This window comes from Emydura macquarii, unplaced genomic scaffold (assembly GCF_026122565.2).
Source record: "Emydura macquarii macquarii isolate MOO-44397 ecotype Brisbane River unplaced genomic scaffold, CSIRO-AGI_Emac_v2 contig_1424, whole genome shotgun sequence".
Classification (NCBI taxonomy): Eukaryota; Metazoa; Chordata; order Testudines; family Chelidae; genus Emydura; species Emydura macquarii.
Genome location: NW_027131561.1, coordinates 604,705 through 629,190, shown reverse-complemented (window position 1 = coordinate 629,190; position 24,486 = coordinate 604,705).

The following is a 24,486-nucleotide window of genomic DNA, read 5'->3' as shown; positions in this document are numbered from 1 at the left end:
TGGGCTACCATGCTGCAGAGGCTGAGGAAGATTTTTATTCACCCTGACCCTTAATTATTTCTTTTTAATGGTTAAGATAATTTTCAAAGTGAAATAACCATATGTTTGTATCCTCATTTTAATTCTCTATGCTGTGTGTTTTAAAAACAGTGTAAATTCATATTTATTTCCAATTGGCCATAATAGCTCTCCTAGTGCCCCTACCGTCTAGCATATAAATAAGAGGTATTATAAAAATGCTTTAAATAAAGTATGCCTTTATACGATAGGCTGTTGGGTCAATACTCTGCCTGCATTTGTGTCCATCCATATGCATTTTTATGTGGTAGACTCTCCATGTTTCTAAAAAGATTTTAAATTCCAGTTAAGAGATGGGGGGAAAAAAGGAGGGAGGAAACTGGAAAACTTGGTGAAAGTAATGGGACATAATCCTACAATACCACATAAATTCAGGCTGACAGTTCTTTAACTCATGTTCTCTGTGCTTATATATCACAGGGCTCTTGTGCCATGGAGAGCTTCGTGGGCCTTGTGCTATCTTCTGCACTTGGGTGAATAAGAAGAGGACTTCATTTTCCAATGATGTCAACCTGTCACCTTTTGTGTACCCCCGAATTCATTTAAATGTTCAATAAATTAAAATAAAGACATTGGAGTAAGTTCTTCCAAACACAGGCTGTAGTAAATAGGTGCAAATCCCATGGAAGGTTCTGGTCAAATTGTGTGGTGAATTAAACAGTTTATAAAGTCACACTGCAGGAATGTACTATTTGGCATTTGGTAGATGTGGAAAATAAGTCTAACTTACACCCTGAGGGCCAGTTTCTCTGCTGATGTACGTTGATGCAAGTTCATAGACTTCAAAGGAACTGCACTGATTGACACCAGAGAGAATTTGGCCCTCAGGTGGTGAAAGAGGAATTGTAGGAAAAGCAAGTGAAGGATGGTCTGAGACAGAGGTTCTCAAACTTCATTGCACTGCAACTTTTGTATGAACACAAAAATTACTACACCTTCCCACGCCACAGGGGGCCCTGCAAAGCTAAGTTGCTCTGGCTTTGGATTCTGCCCTGCATGGCAGGGCTTTGGCTTTGGCAGTGCCAGCATTAGACTCATTAGGACCCAGGGCCTAAGTCTTAGGGCTTCAGCCTTAGCCCCACATGGTGGGGCACGGGGTTTCAGTCTAACGCCAGCCCTGGCGACCCCATTAAAATGAACTCAGGACCTGCTTTGGGGTCCTGACCCACAGTTTGAGAATCGCTGGTGTAATATAAAGAAGCCAATTCAGTACTTATGCAGATGCTGTACCATCCCCAACAGCACGGGGGCAAAATTCCAGACCTGGTGTTAGCAGGTCATGATTGAGGCTAAGATTTTGTCATGGTTATTTTTAGTAAAAGTCACGGACGGGTGATGGGCAATACACAAAAATTCATGGAAGCCTGTGACCGGTCCGTGACTTTTACTAAAAATAAAGGGGGCAGGAGAGTGAGGGCATTACTGAAGCCTGAGGTGAGATGAGAGCCCTAGCCCCACTGCCAGAGAGGGATGGTCTAGCAATTGCCGCCAGCCCGGTTCCCCCAGTGCTGGCCCACCAAGCTCCCCCTTGGTGACTTGGGTCTCCAGGGTCCATCCCTGCCCAGGGAAGCCTGCTGCGGCTGAAGGCAGTGGGGTCCCCTACTCCCTGTGATGGGTTTGGGTTGCGGGATCTCCCCGCGGCGGCTGGGAGCTGCAGGGGCGGCTGGGGACTCTGGAGTCCCCCCTGCTACCTGTGGTGGCTGACATCTGGGAGTCCCTGTCACCCACTCTAGCAGACAGCAGCGGGGTCCCAGCCCCTGCTGGTGGTTCGGAGCTGTGGGGTCCTTGCCACCCACTGTGGCTTGGATCCTGGGGTCTCCGCTACCCCTGACACCCGTAGTGGCTGAGAGCTGCAGGGGCTGGCCACCCACTGCGGCTCGGCGGTCTGGGGTCTCCTCGCTACCTGCAGCAGCTGGGGGGCTCTGGGGTTTCCTCACCACCCATGGTGTCTTCCAGCCTGGGCTCCCTGTCCCCGTGGATAGCAGCGGGGTCCCCATCACAGCGGCAGCTCAGAGCTGATGGATCCCCATTGCCGCCAGGTCCCTGCAGTGGCTCAAAGCTGGGGGCCCCTGCCAGCAGTGGCTTGGAGATACAGGCCCCCTGCAGTGGCTGAGAGCTCACCCCATCCCACTGACAGCTCTGGGATCTCAGTGCCTGTGGCGGTTCAGAGCTCCCAGGTCCATGCAGCCCCCAGAAGCTGACAGCTTCAGCCCCGCTGCCCCAGTGCACTGGGTGAAAGCTGAAGCGGATAATTTCAAGGAGGTCTCTGTAAATCACAGATTTGACTTCCACGACCATCGAATTGTGACTCACAGTCTTAATCATGGGATGGTCCCTTCTGGCCTTAAAATGTATGAGTCTATGAGATACAACTCTTATTCACTTCAGTTGTAGCTGCATCCATGTATACCAGGGGATATGTTTTGTCTGGATAGAATATCAAACCAGTGTAAATTACACTCATTTTGTACTAAATTGAATGCCATATTGGCACAAATTAAAATACATTACCATTTACACCAGTTTATCCTGCTTTTCTGACCAATTTAAACTCGATGTGTAACTTAAACCCCAATCTGTGTCACTGCTAAATTTGGCCTGTTACCTTTTGTTGACCTATTTCACAAACTTAATAGCACTAAATAGAACTCTTTCTAGGATGGAAAATTTCTCAAAGTAATGTGTGTTGGAGGAGACCCCATTTGATGCAGCAACAATTTGAAAACTCAAAAGGTCGTAACAGAATCTATCCCTGATAGTAAAAATTCTTACAAACCATTCTTTGTGGAAAGTAAGAGCTATTAATACATATCTTGCAGATTTTTATTTGTACAGTCTGTTTGATCTCTTGCTGCTTGAGGCACTTGACTCAATCTGTCATCTGAAAAAAATTCATGATAAAATGGGCAAATTGGCAGGAAAACAGGACCTAATAATGGAGCAGATCCAAATGGAAAGCCTGCTTACAGTTTGCTGAGTATCCACCAGAAACACTGGACACATTACAAACACCACTAATCATAGAATCATAGGGCTGGAAGGGACCTCGAGAGGTCATCTAGTCCAGTCCCCTGCACTCATGGCAGGACTAAGTAATATCTAGACCATCCCTGACAGGTGTTTGTCTAACCTGCTCTTAAAAATCTCCAATGATGGAGATTCCACAACCTCCCTAGACAATTTATTCCAGTGATTAACCACCCTGACAGTTAGGAAGTTTTTCCTAATGTCCAACCTAAACCTCCCTTGCTGCAGTTTAAACAGTTTAAACAGGACTTCTTGTCCTGTCCTCAGAGGTTAAGAGAACAATTTTTTTCTCTCTTCCTTGCAACAACCTTTTATGTACTTGAAAGCTGTTACCATGTCCCCTCTCAGTCTTCTCTTCTCCAGGCTAAACAAACCCAGTTCTTTCAGTCTTGCCTCATAGGTCATGTTTTCTAGACCTTTAATCATTTTTGTTGCTCTTCTCTGGACTTTCTCCAATTTGTCCACATCTTTCCTGAAATGTGGCGCCCAGAACTGGACACAATACTCCAGTTGAGGCCTAATCAGCGCAGAGTAGAGTGGAAGAATTACTACTCGTCTCTTACTTACAACACTCCTGCTAATACATCCCAGAATCATGTTCGCTTTTTTTGCAACAGCATTACACTGTTGACTCATGTTTAGCTTGTGGTCCCTTATAACCCCCAGATCCCTTTCCGCTGTATTCCTTCCTAGGCAGTCATTTCCCATTTTGTACGTGTGCAACTGATTGTCCTTCTTAAGGGGAGTACTTTGCACTTGTCCTTATTGAATTTCATCCTATTTACCTCAGATCAATTCTCCAGTTTGTCCAGATTGTTCTGAATTATAATTCTATCCTCCTAATGCTCACGTCTGTAATGGAAATAATAAAATAATAAAATAATAATAATAATAAAAAGCCATTGAAAATTCCTTGTGTATCCAGACTGAGTGTAATTATTCTATCCCACATTATTGGGTTTTAGTATTCCATTGACCTCACTAATACATATACAATTTTTGTAACTAATCTAAATAAACATAAACCTCAGTTCCAATCAGTACCTTTTCTAAGCAGTTACTGTATAATAGAATGATGCTAGTGTATCACAAAAACTGAGATTTAAAAGTAAGTTAACTTGAAGAAAGATTGCAGCGGAAAAGATTCTCTCATTCTCACTTTTTTTTTTTTTTTTGGTGAGATAAAGTTTCTTTCAGCAGATTATCAAGAAGGGTTTTAAAAACTTCATAATTGCAGCTGCTACTAAATAGATCAGATTTTTCTTTGTGTCTCTCCTTATTCATTCAAGTTTTGTAGAGAACTTTTATGCCAGGCTACAACTGATAAAGTGATTAGCTCGCTTACTGAAAATTCCCTGACAACAAAACTGAAATCTTCTAATTAGTCATCATAGTCTTTTGAAGCATATCTATCTGTTTTGTTTTTATTATTAATTTTTTTTTGGTAGCAAGGAAAATATATATTTCTGGGGATTCACTAGTGTTGATGCAGTGAGATGCATTGTGCCCTATGAGGCATTTGACATTCCTTTGGGGTTCTGCTTGCATGGGGTGGAAATGTAAACCCAGCTTATGACCAGACGCTGTAGCATCCTCACCAGTCGAAGTTTATATGGGGGATGTACTAAATAAGCAAATTCTCTGGCTACCCTCCTCACACATCCTTCCCAACTAGTACTACTCAGTTTTGGGGCTGTCCTGGCTTCACCCCTCCAGTGCAAGAAAAGCTGCAATTTCATGTCACTTCCAGCTCCCTATGGCATATTTTCCACTGGAATGGTCTTCTACCTATGTTTACATTGACATAAGCCAGTGAAAATCCAGAGTGCATCTAGGGATCCAGCCACTGATGTGATCATTACATGTGATACAGTATAACCTGACTTCTAACTTTATTTCTAACTACAGTACTATGAAAAAACTTCAAGGACGAGACTTTCTGTTTACAGCTCAAATTAAATCCTGCTCATTTTCTTTTGAAAGCTAGGAAAATTGTTGACCTACTTTTCAGGTAGCAAGAAAAAGAGACGCAGGGATAGCAAGCTGTTTTGTAATACACACTAAAAATGATTTTTTTTTCTCCACAAGTGCATAAACAGTTATTTGTATTCAAATTATTTTGGCCTTCCCTACTTGAATTTCTCCTTTGATTTCTAAGATGTTGCTTTTGGAAGCGTGGCCACAGATTAAGGGGCATGCCACATTTGTTCTAATTCATTTAAAGAAAAGCTTAGCATGTGTGTTTTTCTGTTTCTTTGAAGGCTGATTTGTTGTTGCAGACTCATATTTTGAAAGGATCAGGAAAGGGCTTGGTTATGTGATCCTTCAGCCCTCAAGCCAAGATGAATGTAGCTGTAAAGCATTTATGATACTGATTGGTGTGCTTAAACAAGCAGGTTTTCAAGAATCAATTAAATGATGACTTGGTGTGCAGGAGAGGGAGGCAGAGGATCTGAGCCGAGTCCCTGTGCTGCTCATACAGCCGGGGAGGGGTCCTTCCCAAAGAGAAACAGCAGTTTGTCATTTAATGCCTTCTACTTCAGTTTTACCTAATCAATGGAAAACTCGGAGGCTGGAGCACAAAAGCTACTGTCTCCAATTTCCCTCTGTGTCATTTAATACTGTGCAGAGCTTCAGCTTCTTAACTGACAATTTCATCACCTTTCCTTATCTCACTCCCCCATTACCCATTTAGTTACCTAAGGAAAACACAAAGAAAATACACACATGAAAAATAATTTAACCAAAAGGCCCCTCAACCCAGGGGACTGGGATGTTCAAAACACAATTACTCAGCGAGATTATGCAGCTATGCAATAGGAATACCATAGCAGGGGCTCTAGGGAATTACATCAGCTTTTTTATTTTGTTTTTAAAGGGGGAAGAAAAATTCTGAATAGGGTTACCAGCTGTTTGGGTCTAATCAGCACTGTCCTCATTCATGTCAAAGGATCCTGAATGAAAAAACAGGGAAACATACAGGGCTGTTATAACCCACTGTTTTGGAGCAGAGAAAATCCAAGCCACATACCTTCATATTAAACCCTATGGAACTGAAAGGAAGATTTGAAGCACATGTTCTTTCTAAATAATCCTGTTTAAATGTAATCTATTTCACCTTCATGCCCTCTTTGTCTCTCTCTCTCTCACTCATGACTTGGCAATGCCTTTCATGTCACTCTGTATGCCTCCCTCCTCCAGTGCTCTGAGAGACCTTATTCTCCTGCAAATCCCTCCTCAGAATCTACTTCCTTTGCCTGCCTGCCGTCACTAATCTCTACTTGGTTGCTGCTCTTTGCCACTCTCCTCCTTAGGCCACAAAATAGAACAGCATTTCAGGGGGAAAAATACTAACCCTCCTCTCGCCCCCAAAATGTTAATATTACCAGATAGCTGGTTGCAAACCAAACTAAGAACCACATTGAGTCAACTCTGGGAGCAGATATGTCCTGAAAGTGGGTAGGACTAAGCTTCCCTGGGGTTGGCGGAATGGAGAGTCCGTGGGCCCAGTCCCAAGGGAGACTTCAGGGAGGAATTGTATCTCAGAAAGGCTTAGTCCCTTTTGGTTCTTCGCTTGGTGTGGCCTGGCTCAACTTCAGGGCTGTGTCAAACCATGTAGTCTAGTCCTAAGAACAAAATAACTTTTTCACCTCTCCTACATTGCACTGACAGCACCTTGCTTCCCTTTGTGTTGCTGATATTTTCATTTGTTTCCACATCAATTGGTGTGCAAATGCCTCAAGGCAAGGTTCTGGTTTGACTTTATATCTATACAGCACCACGCACACATATGGCTCAAAATAATCATTAGAGTTACCGGTCTAATGGTTCTGACATGCACAGAAACTAAGAACTAAGATGGGAATTGGTAAGCAGCAAACAGCAGAACTATATTGATCTGGAAAGGAATTTTTATTAAGCCTTAGAAAAGAGGTTGATTTTACAAAAATGGAAATTGGCAAATAAGTTATATCTTGGAAGTTGGCAGAGTGAACAAGTCTTGAAAGTCACTTTTAATTGTATCTATATTTAAAAAGTAGGTTATAAAGAAAGAAATAAGGTTTTTAATCTGAGGGTATGTCTTCAAGGGAGCTGGAAGGTATAAATTCCAGCTCCAGGAGACATATCCATACTAGCTCTAAGTGAGCAAGCGTGCTAAAAATAGAAGTGTAGCCATAGGAGCATGAGCGGTGGGAGGGGCTAGCCATCTTTAGTACATGTACAGTCTTGGATTGGCCAGCAGTCAGGGCAGCTAACTCCTCCTGTTTCTATGTTCTATTTTTAGCGCAATAGCTTGATTAGAGATGGTGTGGGTATGTCTGCTCAAGCTGGAACGTATACCTTCAGTATAGACATACCTTTAGATATATTTTGAGCCTGATCCTGTGAGCATTCTGAACCCTGTCTTCTTATGACTAGCTATGTGAGTGGAGGCCTGGCAGAATCAGACCATGTGTGGTGCATGATTGAACCTACAGTAGTGTGATAGTTGTGTACTTTATGGTAATATTGCAATAACTTAATATCTCACTTGGATATAGCGCTTCACATCAGTAGATCTCAAGGGCCCAGATGCTCAAAGGGATTTTGGTGCCTAACTCTCTTCCACCCTGTTTCCCTTTCCCCTCCTTATGATAAACAATAAATTAATATTTTAAAAGCAGAAAGTATTTGTATCCATTAATTATCAGTATTTGTATTGTGGTAGTGCACAGAAGCTCCTTATGCTATATAATAAAATCTTGCTCTACATGCCATCAGTAGATCTCAAAGGCAGTCAGTATTATTATCCCCATTTTACAGGTGGGAAACTGAGGCATAGAGGGGTACATGATTTGCCTAAGGTCACCCAAACTGCCACTGGCAGAACTGGACATACAACCCCACTCTGAGATAGTTTTAAGCCACTCTTGCATCCACCCTACCCTGCACTGCTCCAGGGGCTGGAGAAACCTCTCACATAACTTAGAGGCCTGTCTAAATTACATCAGCCTACCTGGGCAAGGTTGTGGTCTTCTGCCCCTGACCCTGCTCCTGCCTGCCTTGCTCAGCCATGAAATTGACGAGGCTGCCCCAACTCCTGATGGGGAGCAGGTGGAGAAGCACCTGGGTTTCTCACCCTGCTCCCAGCTGGGAGTAGAGACCAATTGCTCGGCTCTCTGGGGGCTTTCTTGTCCAGTGGAGTGGTGAAATTGACAAGAATGACAGCCCCACAGCTGATGTAAGGGACACAGTGTCTATATTGACACTGTGTCACCCTAACTAGGCCAACATAAGCCCTGAACCTCTCGTTGAGGTGGTTTTATTATGTCAGCATAGCAGGGGAGTTATATCAGTGGGAGGAGCATTTCAGTCTGTACATCTCCACTGTTTTGTCCACAAAAGCTGACTTTTGTCGACAAAACTCAGTAGTGCAGACCAGCCCTAAGCATTCATTTATCTATATTTTTTCCAAAGGGTAGGAGAAACTGTCATACAATTTATTTAGCAATGTCACTGTGTCAGTAGTTATTTGTGTGTCGCTGCATGTAGCAGACGATGTGGCAATGCAAGGATGGGGGATCAGCAAAAGAGAAAAAAGGATAAGAATTTGCATAAAAGGAAGCACTTATACCAAACATGAAGGGCCAAATTTTGCTTTCAGTTACACTAATGCAAGTTAGCAGAGATTCATAAATATTAATCCTAATAACTAGAAATATCAGGCAAAACTTTCACACTCAGCTAGCAGATCCAGCCTCCGCAAATGGCACTTCTCCTCCCCGCCCCATTGCACTGTGGGCATCATTACTACAATCAGGTGCTGTTGGACAATTTTTAACTTTGGTTTTGTGCTGGAAAATTCCTTCCCAGGTGACTGTGGTCCAGACAGGCTCTTACCTTTCTCCCCTTCCCCCTTAATTTTTCCTTCTTGGACAATAGTAGGGGGTGTGTGTACCCCTTTAGGAGATTATGCCAATAAAGTACTATTAGATCACCTTTCATCACCATCCTCACCATGTGTGGCTCAACTATATCATCTCTGCAGTGTGCCTGAAATTCAGGCTCTGAATTTTTCTATCCGGGCAAGCGAGAAGCCCCATTCTGTGATCTCAACTTGTCGTTTCCTGCATTGGGGATAGGGCCTTCAAACCTTCTAGCTGGTCAAAACATTTCCATTCTGTGTGGCATAGACTCCTCCCCCTTCCCTATTCAAACAAGCAAGTCTTTTTTTTAAAAAAAAAAGAGCACAAAAGATTCTCGTGGCTAATGCAAAGGAATTAGCATTCTCCGTCTGTGTTTGAAATTCCCCTAAAAGTCACACTATTCATACTGTTAATCTCTCCTGTCAGCTTTCTTGAGCTGGTTGTTTTTAAGAGACGTTAATTTTTCAACTGCTCACTGTTACCTTAAATGGTTAAAAAGGGGATTCCCTTTGTATATCTGGGTCTGTGAATGTCATTTTTTTTATACCTATTTTAAATGTTTGGTTAAAACAGCAATTTGTGTATTGCCTATAAGAGGGATCTAAATGGGTTTTGGTTTTGTATTTTAGTCAACAGGTTCATTTTCTCATGTAGAATGTGTTTTGAATAAAATGCTTAGCTAAGCTGCACAGGAAGAGCATGCTTGGGTCTAAGCAGCTAATCAGAACTACCAATACATACCAGACACAGCAAAGATTACTAAAATGTATCTAAAAGGCAGGAAATAAAAGAGAGGAGCCAGAAAGTTTTACAGAAATACTAACTTGTTTATATTTTATAATGATCCTAATGATATACTTCAATATAACTTTAATCACAGTAATAGCCAGTAAAATAAAACTTAAAGCACATGACAGAGTTGAGATATTGCTTCAACACCCCTATTAATAACTTTGGAAGCCCCGTGGAATCTTACGGTTCGCTGACAGACTATAAGCGTAGCGGAATAGCACAGTAGGTCTAACATAAACTATGTTTAGCAACTCTTGCAGTCTTTGGTTTTTTCTCCTTATTACCTAGATTTTCTGCTAGCATCATTTTTTAGTTTCCTGCTGGCATCCCAAGTGTAGTACCTTCAAGTTAAGATAAAAAGTGTACCTTTAAGTTAAGGTACCCTATATAAATTCCATAAGCAGTCATTAAATGACCACCACAAACCAGCAACATTCTTTAATGACTAATTAAGAAACATCTTGGCAAATACAAGTAACAAATGTCTAACAGATAACTATGACAAGTTGTTATAACGTACATATTATTCTATCCTCTTCTTCTTTTGTATGGCTTGGAGCGAGGAGGTGCCTCCGCCTTAGCTTCTCAGTCTTTGCCCGGGCACACAGGACCTGCCGCCCCCCAGCCTGCAGGAGAGGGCAATAAAACACCTCTGCATCCTGCTCACCCCCTGAGCCCATCTGCCCCCCGCCACGCTCCTGGCCCTGCCCCAGGATCGGGGACACTCCCTGTGCCCACCCGACCCCCCAGACCCTTCACCCGGGCGCACCTCAGCTGCTGCCTCCTGGCTCATTCACTCTGCTGCCTGCTCAGCTGGCGCCACCAAACCCCTAAGCTGCCAGGGCTCTCTCCATGACCCCTGCACATGTGCGAGTCCCAGCATCCTCTCCAATCATCCCTCCCTGCAACACCCTGTCCCCACTCACCCCCCATGTGCACAGTCCCCCCTCCATGCAGCAAAGTTAAATAGTTAACACAACTTGTAAACGGTAAAATTAATACTTACCGTTTAACCATTTGCTATTTTACATCCCTAGTTAAGGAAACAAGATGTCTGGGCTACCCTGACATTGTGTCCTTCCAAGACACACGTGTGAAAGAAGAAGAGAAAGCTGCCAGACATAAAATCTATGGCGACACCAAAATCGCTGCTCTCAACCATTTGAATTATTCCATCAAAAAGTAGTAAAAGAAGATGCAACCACATTGAACTGCACTCAGATCTCTCTCCCTCCGCCTCCCCTCCGCCCTATGTGTCCCTACAGTTAACATAGAACCCATCATGGATTTTGTTTCTTTCAATGTACATTGCCTTGCAATTGTTTACATTGAATTTGATCTGCCATTGTATCTGTTCCCCAGTTGCCTAGATTAGTTTTGCTTACTTAAAAAGCCACATCATAGACAAAGAGGGCTGGAGTTTTTCCTTGCTCTTTGTCATCTTTTACATCATTGTGAAGGCTTCTGTGGGATTTCTGTCTTTTTTAAAATAAAGAATTTAGATTTTATTAAAGCCTTTTTCCAACTGGAGCTGAGGAACTGAGCTCATGTAATCAATGGATTCTCCCCCTATCCTGTCCTGAATGGAGAGCAGTAATGAGTTATCTGAATTAGGTTGTGTAGTACTACCAGATATATGTCAAACCCAGGCCCTTTGAACACCTTAGAGTTTTGGAGGGAGAAGTGAAGGGTCCCGTTCAAATACCTCAATCCAAACAACCTTGATAGGCCCCAACCCTGCCATGAATTCCATGTAGCCAGGCCCTACTGACTCTAACGGTGATCCATTTAGTCAGAACTCCTGTAGGATGGGTTGGCCTGTTCTCACCCTGTCCCATCCTCACTGAAGATAAAGCCTGTACAACTTTAAGCAGATATCAAAGAATATATTTTAAAAAAGATAACTATTGTTAAATTTTTTGGTATATCCATTACTCGTTACCAGAGTACTTGTGTGAAGAAAAAGAAAAAAAAGGAACTATTTTATAACTAAGCCTTGAAGTGGTTTCACAACCCAGTCCTTGTAACATCACTATCATTTCCATGTTTCTTTCAGGCTAAACATTTCAGTTTTGCCTAAAATTTCTCAATTCCCTCCACCCCGAGTCATAGCACGCACACAACCACGCCTCCTCCAAAAAATCCCTCTCCCAAAACCTGAGGTTTCATGCTTTTGTGAAAGTGTCAAAAAGATTTTATTATTTTTATTCTCTGAAATTTCTCATTCAGATCTAATTGTGTGATTATTGCCAGTAAAGGATTGTGGCAGCGTGAAAGGAATAAGGCAAGAGGGGGAGAGAAAGAAGAGGAGGTGGCTGATTATCAGTGTGAATACATTCATACATCAGCAGTCAGCAGCTATGAGAGAAGAAAAATAAAAAGAGCACACAGTTCTGTTTTTAACATTTCCTTATGCATAATGCAGCTCTTAAAGAATCAACCCATGTGGCAATTTTGGGCCCCAAAAATCTTTTAGTTATGCTTGTAGAAAACTTGCATTTTGAATGGAGCAAACTTTTACTCTTAGTGCTCAAATTCATAGCTAGACTAAATAGGGATATTTTTAATGTACTTTTGTACAGCACTCAGCATGATGGGATGCCATAGGGCACGCCTACCCTACCCTGTAGCACCCCTTGCTGAGTTAGTAGGGTTCTGTCAGGACTGGCCCCAGACCAAATGGCACTCAGGAGAAGAGCACCCTCAGTGTCCTCCCACTCCATTTGTTAAACTTTTGGATACCTTATTTTGTATTGCATTTGTAGCTCATGTCACGACTTTGTTGCATGATTTGCATGCATGATTTATTGCAGCTGGGCTCTCACTTCACTCCAGTTCATTCTTATATCTCACTGGTGCCCTGCCCCTTATAAATCCTTGAGGGCCCGGCTGACAACATTCTAGGAGTTTCAAGGAAAATGTAGTTCTCAGAAAGTCTGGAAGGTTCCACGAGATTCTACAAAGGTCCAGAACATTCTAGGAGATTAGTGAAAAATGAATCCACATACCTGAAACATTTTACTTCAAACATTCTAGTTTCCCTTTTGTCGCCAACAACAAAAACAGCACCCTGAGTGCCCTGGATCACCTGCCCCTAAATCTGGCCCTGGGTGCTGTACATGCTCCCAGGAAGCCAAAAATTTCACTTTAAGCACTCTTGATGCTTGACTCAATACCAAGTTTGTTTGTTACCAAGCCATAATATACAAAAGGGGCCATAATGAAGAGTTCCCAAATAAACAAAAGGTTCTTCTGACTTTTCAGGGCTCCTCTGAAGCTGCCATCTAAGCTGTTCCCAGTCCCCTCAGGTTTTCTCTCACAGTTTTAGTTTCTCTCCTCATGGCAGAGTCCCAGCTCTCCTCCTGGAACTTGTGGAGTTCAAGCAATTATTTTCCCTTTCCCTACCAGGAGTCCTCAGCTCTCCTCCTGGAGCTGAACTGCAGTTTAATCTCCCTCAGCTGGCCCTCAGGTTCAGAGGGCTTGGCAGCCTTTTCTCAGCTGATGCTTCCTAACTCCAAGCCCTGCAGGAGCCTTCTCATTGCTTTCAGTATATGCCAATATCTGCCCTACTATGAACAAAGAGGTCATCATTTATGATGGCCCCTTCTCCCAGCTCATTCCTCCAGTTGAAAGAGGAGCCATGCCCTGGCTTGTCTGCAAGACTCCTTAAAGATACAACAGGTTTCCATCTAAATGGTACTTCTTCCAGGGACTTCTTTCCTCTCCCCCCATATCTTCTCAGGCTTTGTGTATGAGAGCATCCCAAATTTAAAGGGCAATGCCATGTGACAAGAAGGACTGACCAGTAGGCTGTACTGCCCTTAAGGGGCAGACTACCCTGTCACAGGGGGTTGGTCCTGATTCAGTGGGCACTATTCTAATGCAAATAATAAACAGACTATAGATTGAAATGGATTGAATTTGTCACTTTTCTTCTGGATTGTCTCCGTTTTGTAAAAGGAAATCTAGAGGATTATCACCTTTCTGTACTGTGCCGGTGCTGGATTTTCCTGCACCACGATCTCTGATTCTTCAGCTTACTTTCATACACGAAAACATGCAAATAACTGAGACTAAACAGCAGGCAATAAGGAAGATGCAGACTGTGTCTGTGCTAGACTTTTCTCCTTAAAGTTCCCTGCTGTTGCTACTATTGATGCAGCTTCACCAATGGTAGTGAGTCTGCTGGAGTAGGCCAGCCACTGGCATTTTTATCACTGTGTGTTCTAGATCCCTCAGTGTATATGTCCGTGCTGTCCAGCCTTTTCAGCTTGAGGGGAGGGGGGGTACTAAACATAGTTCCCAAAGAGCTAGGCTGTACAATTCACCCTTTGGGACAGATTCCATGCCCTGTTCTGCTGCTTCTGCACTGCTTGGGTGTCTCAAGGGAAGAGGAAGAGACCCACAAGTCTCCTGCTGACAGTTCCTTCAGCACGGGGTAATCCTTGGTGAGTGTGTAGCCAAAATAATCAGCACCAGGAGCAGAAGGGATGTTGGGGGCAAACAGGAGGAATAGATGGAACATGCTCCTTCTTTTTCCCCTTCTCCTGGTCTGCCCAGGCTGTTTGTGGAGGGGAAAGGAGCCTTTCTTCGATAGGTATCTCCCTGGGCTCATTCAGATCTAGTCAAGCTCCTAATTTACTCTTCCTGGGGCTTCCACTGCTGGGCAGCAAAGCAGGCAATGGAAAGCCACAGCTCCTTTCTCCTCCTTCCCCTGGGATAGTGCAGGTGACCACTAAGGGAGCTGCTGTAGCAGGGATGAGAAAGCAGGTAGTCAGAGCAGCTTCTGGGATTTGCATTATATTGTCTCCAGTTGTGCTAGCTGCAGATATGATTATTGGTTAATTATCAATCTGTAAAAAATACCTACCAGAGAAGTGGTGTTTGTCTATCTATTGTGAGGAATCCAAAACTAGCAGCTGTGATACATATTTTGCTCAGTTATTGGGGGTAACTATAGTCGAAGAAGTGATAGTTCTGAGAGTTTTGTAATTAACTTATGGTTCATTGGGTTTGGTGTCTTCTGCTCACCTGGATTACTGTATAATAATAGTACATAGTTCTTCTAGAGGGCTTTTCATCAGCAGTTCTCAAAGCACTTTACAAAGGAGATTAGTATCATAATTCCTGTTTTACAGATGGGGAAAACTGAGGTACACAGGTGAAGTGACTTGCCCCAGGTCATTCACAAATGCAGTGGCAGAACCTGAAACTGAAGCCACTTCTCCCAAGTCCCTTATTCACGATGCCCTGGGGTCTCCCAAAAGAAATAGTGTTTGCTTAGTGTGAATGAGGCCAGAAAGAGCTGTTCTTATTCCAGTAGATCTCTAACTATATTACTTTTCTACTTTGAGTTGCAAGGTTTTACCAAATATATATACTATATATCTATTACTATACTATACTATACTATACTATATAATATATATATATATATATATACTATATATTTGGTAAACCATATGTTGGAAACATCTGATTGTTGCAGCAGTATTAAAAAGAACGTAATTAGAACATTAGGCCAAATTGTGCCCTCAGATGTGTGTGCAGAGCTCCCATTGGCAGTCAATGTGAGTTGCATGCATCCCAGGGTAGAACTTGGCCTATTGTATTTAAAAATATTATGTACACTTAATATTGTTTTGTTAGCCTTTGCCTCGCCCTCCATTCTAGTTTGACACACCAAGAAACAGAATAAGTGACTCTACAGTGCTGCAGTAGAAAGATATGATGATATTCTTCAATATGCAACCCCCTGTACTACAATGAGGATACTATAGTTCAATACTCTACTCGATACAGAAATGACAGACAGGAGGCATGTTATCATGGCAGCAGAAACCACGTATACTATGCAAAATACAGTGCAAAGGATGGACACAAAGAATTCTCTGTTCAATTTCTTCCCATTCATGGCTGAACTTCAGTCCTCCTGACTACTGAACTTTCTGACCCTTGCCCTTTCTCCTGTGTCACTCACTCTTTAACTCAAGTTGAAGAACCTCTTAGTTCTTTAACTTTCTTCCATAACTAATGTCTTTGCTTCCTCTGTTGCATAACTGCCATCACTCTTCTCTAGCACCATCACGTCTTTCATTGCCTGGAGAAAACGTTGCAGAGGAAAGGGGAGCACATTGCCACTGATTTGTTTAGGCCCTGCCCAATGTCCAAAGGCTTCACATTTTTAGATGCTCTCTGCTGCAAAGAGAGCAATTTTTTGGCATATTTCCTCCTTTATTAATAGTATCAAGGAGGCTGGGATGGTGCCTCCTGTAATGTCAGAGGTCCATTGCGAAGGCAGTAGTTGAAATAAATGATGCTAACTATTTCTTGGCATCTCATGGACCCTTTTCCTATTCCATTTCATTAAATATGTGCCATTAGGGAAGTCTGTTACTATGACATATGGCAACATTCCTAGCTGTTTGAGCTGATTACAGAAATCAGATTTTGGAGGTGCTGAAAGTACTGTTCTTCATTTCTACTCAGTGGTTATAAATATTATAGCTAAACGGCTTGTCAGACTGAGTACAGTTCTGCTGCACATCCTCCGCACAGCTGTACTGTGGAGCAGAGCAATTTTGCAATCAAAACCAGTTTATATAGAGCAGAGGTCAGAGCTGTAAGCAATCCACAATGTAACAGGGATCTACTTATCATTGGGTGTCATGATTATTTTACACTTCTTCTTGCAGGCTGGTGGGATGTAATGTTGAACAATGCAGCATAACTAAGCCGTGGTCTATACTTACCTGGCGATTCAGCGGCAGTTGATGGGAGTTATGCAAGCTACGCAGAGTAGCTTGCGTAACTCCCGTTGACTGCTGTGCTTCCCTTCTGAGCGGCGTCTTCAATGCACTGCGCTGACGGGAACTGTGTTCCCATCGAAGCAGTGCTACACCACTTCAGGGGGTGGTTTACCAGCGTCGACTTCTGGATCAATTGAATGGGTCTTCACTGACTGCTCAATCGATCCAGACAGGTCGATATGACGGCGGCGACTTTGCTGCCGTCAGTATAGACATACCCCAACATGGCCTTAGTTGGCAACCATTCATTCCAGGTCTGAAGGGACACAATGAGAAGATGCTGGGAAGGAGGGGAGATGTCCCTCTATACACAAATGAAACACTGGAAGACATGATTTAGAACAAGTTAATTATATTAAGTTTCTGGGCCAGCTGCTCAGCGGGGTGGTAAATCAGTTTAGCTTCATTGATTACGCTAGAACAGTGCTGATTTACACCAGCTGAGGACCTGACCTCCTATCAGAGATGAACTTGAACTAAAATCTCAGATCCAAAACCCTCCCATTTTCTGGGTGAGTTCAAAATTCAGAGATCTAGAACAGAATTTGGTAAATAGCCATTTATGGGCTAAATTGTAATATCAGAACTGAACAATCCTGAATTTTGGGGTGTTCAAAATCTGAATCTGAATTTTGCAGTTTCACACCTAACTTAGTTTCCTGTTTTTTAACAGATGGCGTAGTAGGGAATGCTCTAAATCTGAAGGTCACTAGCATTCGGTCTCATGCTTCTCTTCACTGCTGTCCCTAACTCCGTCATCGTAATTCCCAAGGAAAGAGCTGGCGGTGAGGTGAAAATGGAGGGCACTCAGATATGTCATCACAAAGTTCTAGAAGGGGGGGGCTTCAAATTCCATGGCTTTTATTTTTTTCTTGCAGTGGTTTTAGATTTGATTGGCTGGAAGAGGTCAGTGAGTTTTATACCTTGTGTAAACATTTGTACCTTAGATGTATTGCTCCTACCTTAGTATGCTCACGCCTCCAGTCCTCTTCCAGAGCTTCTAAATGATCATAACACTGAGCTTGCATTCTAGAGTTGGAAATTTCACCTTAGTACCAGCATCAAAGACTTGTCTGAATTACAGCAGTAAACCATGGGAGCTGCAAGTTTGTACTGAAAACAGTTGTCAGACACAGTTTTGCTTAACATGGATTGCTGTATCCACACTATTCTGGAATGATGCAGTGTCCTCACCAGATGTGATTCAGAACTGTGTCTAGTCTGGGTATAGGAGTAATGGAAACATAAACCACCATCTGTGTTTCCAGAGATGGGGCCTAAGGGTGCCTCTTCTCTGTTTGGGGACCGAATTAATTCTTATGCCCAGATGGGCATGGGCACTAATGTAACAATGTTCCCTATCCTATATAGGGAACAGCTGAGTTACATGAAAAAGATTCTTCTAGAATCATACTATGGCTTGATTATGGATCTATATTATGATTCTAACACATGGTAATTACCTGGGTTGGAAAGAAGTCATGTGTAGCGAAAAACTAAGTCACAATAGCGTTTCCCTCTGACATGATCCCTGCACAGGAGCCCAGGAGGGGGTAGCATAAAAGCAGCCACGTCACTCCTACACCACTGAAGCATTTCCCCAGGCAAGTTGGTTTTACGGCTGCGCTGTGCCACCAAAGCAGTGCACAGCAGCTGCATCAGACCAGAGCATCTGGCCTTTGTATTTGCTACAACTCCTACCAGAAGTAGATGTCATAATAATAGTAAAAAAAGTCAGTGGTTGTTTGGAACCCTGTCTACACTAGCACACCCACCACTGCTACCACTGGTTCCATTGCAGAGAGTCATCTCTCGCAAACCCAGCTGGGATGTCAGAGGTTATCCATAACCATCTCAGATAATTCAGGAGGTTATTTTAGCAGTAAAACATAATTAAACAGTAGCAAGTATAGAAATCAGGAGGAGATCTTTTAATATCCTCATCTGGTGTACATCAGTGGCGCTCCACTGGCTACAGTGAAGCGATACCAATTTACATAAGTGGAGGGTGTGGCCCTCTAAGGGTAATGTCTGGCTCTAGCACTGCACGATTCCCTTTAAAGTGCAGCTGAGCATCAAAGCAGGAATACACTAGCTTTCTCTAGGCTATTTCTTAGCTACCTTTGTTAGATGGTCTCTGCATTTTTCTTCCTCATTCCTAACAGTGCAATGGAAACCCTGTGCTTAGGCATTTCTCAGAAAGCAAAAACCCTCTGCAACTTCCAAGTTCTGAATGTTGATTTACTGTTCTTGTGTGAACAAATACATTCCCCAGAAATCTGTTTGTTTCAAGCAGAGTGCACACAGCTTGTCTCTGCAGTTGTGGTGTGTGCAGATGAGGTCATCCAACATTACAGAGCCAGTCATGTCTGTAGGCCTGCTGCTGAAAACCTCTAGACAGCTTGGAACAGGAAGGGAAAGTATGCCTGGAAGATTGAACAAGGCGTTTTTGATTATGATAAAATTCTGATTATTGCAAACCATGGGGATTTGTAATATGTTCTTGGACAACAATGACACAGCCAACTCAGGAGACTTCATATACACAACAAAACTAAAATTCTGAAACCAGGGGAAATGTCACATTCATTTAATGTACACTGTAAAGTTGGTGCATTTTCCCAGGCGTGCCCGCTGTTTGTAAAGAGATTCCCCCCCTTTGGGTGCTTCATATTCTGCAGCCGTGCTTTCAAAACACTTCCTTACCTGCCATAAGAGAAACTGTATGGGAATATAAATATACTTACTTGTGTATATACTGTACAGCCGAGAGAAATATACCAAAGCAAGCAATTCTTATATCTTGTACGTGGCAGAAAAATGCATGTGAAAAATACTGATCATGAAGATAATGTTGACATTAATCCCACATTAAACCATCCCTCTAAAAAGCAGGATAACTTTTGTAATACGCCCTGACTTCAGATCCATTACATTTTAGAGGACAGAGGTTTGTTACATGGGGGCTGTGTTATAGATGGAATGCAGTTTGATTAGGCTGGATATTTAGTTAAGTCTGGACCAATGACTGCGAGGTCTGGGACCCTTGCAGGGTGAAGGGTTATTTTAGGCACAGCCAACCTGCCTCTCCAACGTGCAGAACAGTAAATAATTGTTGCATCACGGTGAATGAGAAGCATCTTACAGAATGTCCTGCTTTTTTACATTTTAAATAGCTGCTAAGCATATTATTATACAAATTGTCAGTGTGTATTCTTTAAGGGAACCGGTAGCTCCTCTTTAAAATAAGTTTTTCAGTTCCTGTTGCAAGTGTGAAACAGGGATGATTAATTCTATTTGGGCACAAGTAGAATTAATCCCTTGCCCTGCCTCCTGCACATCTGGCATGTTCTCTCCATGCTTAAAAACAATGGGTCTTATTCCCAAGGCGGCATGGCCTGGCTTTTCTGAGAGCAGGGAGGCTGAAACCCAAAAGAGGACAAGTCTATCAGATTCATTTTCCTGTCAGCTGTGTGACTGTGTTTTGTTTCCCAGAGTCTGGAGGAAGTGGAGCGGTCACACTTCCTTGCATCTGAGACCTGCCGCCAGTCACACAGGCTTGGAGATTCATTTGCTATCTAAGGAATGTGCAGCATTTCAATTTCCAGCAGAGTAGCAAACATCTGTGTATGCCCAGTACTTTACTGGAAACTGAAATGTGTGTGCGTGTGTTGCTGAGGTCTCAAGCTATTCAAGAAGAGTAATCAGCTGTTTCTGTGTGTTCAAAGCAAGATGAGGGGAAAAAATGTCAGGTGACTGACTAGTCCAAGAATAACATGGGTATCATATTTGAGTCAGCCAATAAAATATTGTTTCCTTGGTTTTTTTGTTTGCTTTCTAATTGAAATGAGCTCTTTTTAAAAATTAAGATATACTGTTTCCACATTGCGTAGTGGGTGTGTATTTTGTTCGTGTGGAGCTATGGTTTTCTGACTAGGTTTGTTAATCATTATCACTTGTCCTTTTTCATACCTAGCCATTTGAACACCTCTCACAGTGCAATGTGAGGTGCAACAGCCGAACGGAGGAAGCGAGCAAGTTAGCAGCTCAGTTGCTGGTGGCAAACGGGAAGAAAGGAAATCATCCATTTTTGTCTTCTGTTAGGTGATACTGACATGGAAACAGACTTGAGACCAGTTTTCATTTTCAGCTTCAGGATATCAGCAATGAGGATTTTAAGTGCACATCAAATGCTTTTTTGGCAGGTGGAAAGGAATCCAACTTCACTTTTCCACTCCATATTTTCCTATGCTGCCAATAATATGAGTTTCCTACTCTGCTCCAAGCTGTGCCACTTTGGATTTTGGTGCCATGAGGTGGCACTATGTCAGAGGTGAATGCCGATAGTTAGAGCAACTGTGACAATTGATCAATGCCTGGGTTCAGGATCCTATGGGACTGCTTACACTCTCCAAGCCAATAGCTGCGAGGAGTGTTGAGGAATGGCAGTGTTGGTCTCAGATAATCTGTACATATTGCTACAACCCAGATGTTTCTTTATTTCTACAGTATTATAGGCAGAGAAGAGACTGACCCAGACAGCTATCACTGAACTCCTCCGAAATTTGGAGGTGAGGGGGAAGGGCTCTGGAGTTTTCAAGTGAATTCTCTTTCTACAATTGGCCAAACCAAACCAATGTCTATATTTCAACACCCCCAGATCAGAAATCCAGATCGGATCCACATGGTTTTGGGGTTAAGCCCGCTTATAATTACTGGAACTATTTCAAGGACGTGGGCTCATTTGCAATTGTAAATAACAAGAAACAACACAGTTTTTATGTACCCCTAGAAAAACCTTATGCTCTGTGAAGAGATAAATTTCAAATATTTGTTTTCTTTGCAACAATGCGTTACAGTGTGTGAGTTCATAATTTTCAATTATTTTGTCTCTTTGAATTTATTTTGGAATGCCTAAGGTCTTTTGGGTATAGAAATAATATAAACATTTTTTAAGCTGGAATTCTTGGAAGTGTTCCACTACTGCATAAGGCATTTTATATATAAGCAGAGAATCATTTAACTTGTAAAGGGCTTCTAGTGAGTCATGCAGACCACATTCCTGAGTTGTGGTAGAACTGAATAACTGGTCTTAATGGCACACATATGGATCTACATTTGCAGGTGCATTTAGCATGATTATACATGTATTTACCACAGTTGTGCATGGAGTTATGGTCACTGCACACGCTGTCAAGGTAAATATTTATGTAAACATGGACACACAAATATGCTGCAATTTGAGCATGCAAGTGGGCCTCTAGCCCTTGAAATTATGGCTCAATATGTCCAATGCTTTGCCTTTATCCACTAAAGGCCTGCTTCTGCAGCCCTGACTAACACTATAGAGAATACACTCAGGCAAGTAGTCCCATTGCAGTAAGTAGAACTACTAATCTATCTAAATACTCACGTAGCTTGCGCCACATTACTACGGGAAAGAACTACTCAATGAGAGTACAGAAACGGGGCTTACATCTATTCTCCTGTTAAGGAAATCAGTTCGGTTAGTCTGGTATCACTCCTTTTGACAAATCATGTTGACTTCCATTTATCATCACCTTCTGTAAACATCTGGGTGCTTGCAAATTGACAGTCTTATTAATGGTAGCTGCTAGGAGTATTGAGGAATGGTCAGCTGTAAGGTGGGTGAGGTAATATCTTTTACCAATTTCTGTGTAAACTCAAAAGCTTCTTTCTCATGCCAACAGATGGTGGCCCAGTGAAAGATACTACCTCACCCACCTTGTGTCTCTAATATCCTGGGACCAGCATGGTTACAACACTGCATACCAGCTATTATGTCACATTTACTAGGCTTTAATTCCTTCGGTCCCTTTTTCCTTTCCTCTATTATATATTGAAAAAAGGCATATTGATTTTTTTAAAAATCTGTAAAATGACACATTTTTGGTGTATTTCTATAACCCTTGATGTTCATAAGACTTTTAAGTCTGGAACTATTCTGGTGGAACTTAGAGGTGTTTTCAATGGACTTTAGACAGAAAAGTAGCAGAAATCAATTGCTGGTTATGCACTGTGCAGCACATCGTGGTAAGTCCTATATGAGAGAGCAGGAGAACAAGTCTTAGAGAAGAAGAAATTGGAATGAGAATCTGACACACACATGCTAAATCACAAACTCAAAAGCTTATTAAATAAAATTAGGCAAACAAAGTGAATCTATCTTTGTTGGCATTAATTTTCGTGGCCCAGCACTTATGTGGCAAGTACCTCAAGGACTTGCTGACCTTGGCAGCAGCAATGAGGTAAACTTTGCATAAAGATGAACTGTTTTTAAAGAGGCTACCACAGTTATTCACAGGTGTCCTCATACACCGTACAGAAAATATTTAGCTTTTCCTCAATTACTTGAGCCTTCACACAACTGAAATGGTAGGCTGGATGAGGCTCCCCTCTTGAAGATAAACTAGGTCTCCCCAATGTGGTAAAGGATTCAGAATACCAGCAGTGAACATTTCCTAATATTCCATTGAAACTGCACATTAGACCAGGAAATGCTATTGCAAATATAGCTTACGCAAAGAACTGGGTTTTGGATGATATTCAAACTTGCAGAGTAAATGTGCAGAGACTGATTAATCTTCTGACACTGGAAAGCATTAAATGGCCCTATGAATTAATAGTTCTTTGAGCTGAGTCTGTTTATTGCTTTGGGAAAAAAAACTTCATATATATCAGCGGCAGGGGACTCCACTATAAAGTTTTGAATCCTGATGCTTTCTTTCTTTGTTGGACTGTTTGTTTTTGATGGAGACTGTTCCTGTCTGAACTGACACATCTGGAAATTGAGTTGTGTCTTTGTTTTGTCCCTTTGAGGTTTTCTTGTGAAAGAACAACTTTCTCTTGCAATAAGCAAGTTGGTAAGATAGGGACATACAATAAGGTTCTAAGAATTCTTTTGATGGATTTAATTATAATTTTTCTTTAAGAAACTACACAGTAAGATAGAGTCTCTATGTATGCAGACTGCTAACTTTATTATTATCATTTTAACTTGGATTATTTTGAGTTGATTAATTTTGGATGAATGCCCTATTGCTGGTGGCTTCTATATTGTTTAGACTCTTGTTTTTCAAAAATTATTTTGGGGAATATTTTTCCCAGGCTATGGTAAATTCATTGTGTGTATGGTGTACAAATGGGCTTAGTTCTTTCAGTATATTTATCTTCTTTTCCCGTTGTTCTTCTCCCAACCCTTGGACTAACATAGACTGACCAATCCCAAGGTTTTCGTTCATGTGGATCCTGGTCTCTTGGGATGTCCAAGTGTGACAACCCAAGTGTGGTTGTCTGTGAGTCCCCCAGCCTAAAAGGGATGCATCCATAATGATCGTCCTGCCTGGTGAGAGGGAAATGAATGGAGTGGGGTTTCCTCCACCATAGTAGAGACGATGTTACTTCAGTGGGCACAGTTTCTATGGCATTCATGGACTGTTTGTTTGGCATCTACACTTTTTGAAGCCACGCTTGTAGGCAACAAAGACAGAGTCTAGCAATTGGCATGATATAAGTACATGAAGCCATATATCCCAGGATAGAGAGGCAAATTCTGATTGGTGTTCAAGAGTTGCTCATGATCTTATCTATGAGGTTGTTCATCGTTTGGAATCTGACCCTTGGCAGATAAGCCCTTGCTGTGACTGAATTTAGAGACCCTCTGATGAAGTCTAAAGTCTCTTTGATGGGCTTTACAGAGCCCACAGGTAAGGTTAAAGGAGGTTTGGAGCAGCCTTAGGTCAAGAAGGTCCCATTCCTCAGCAGCTGCTGGGCATACTCTCTATGGAAGACCTGATTAAAAGGGAGCTCTGGCAGTTAGGCATGCAGGCAGGCAGACTGCAGCCTCTGAGGCA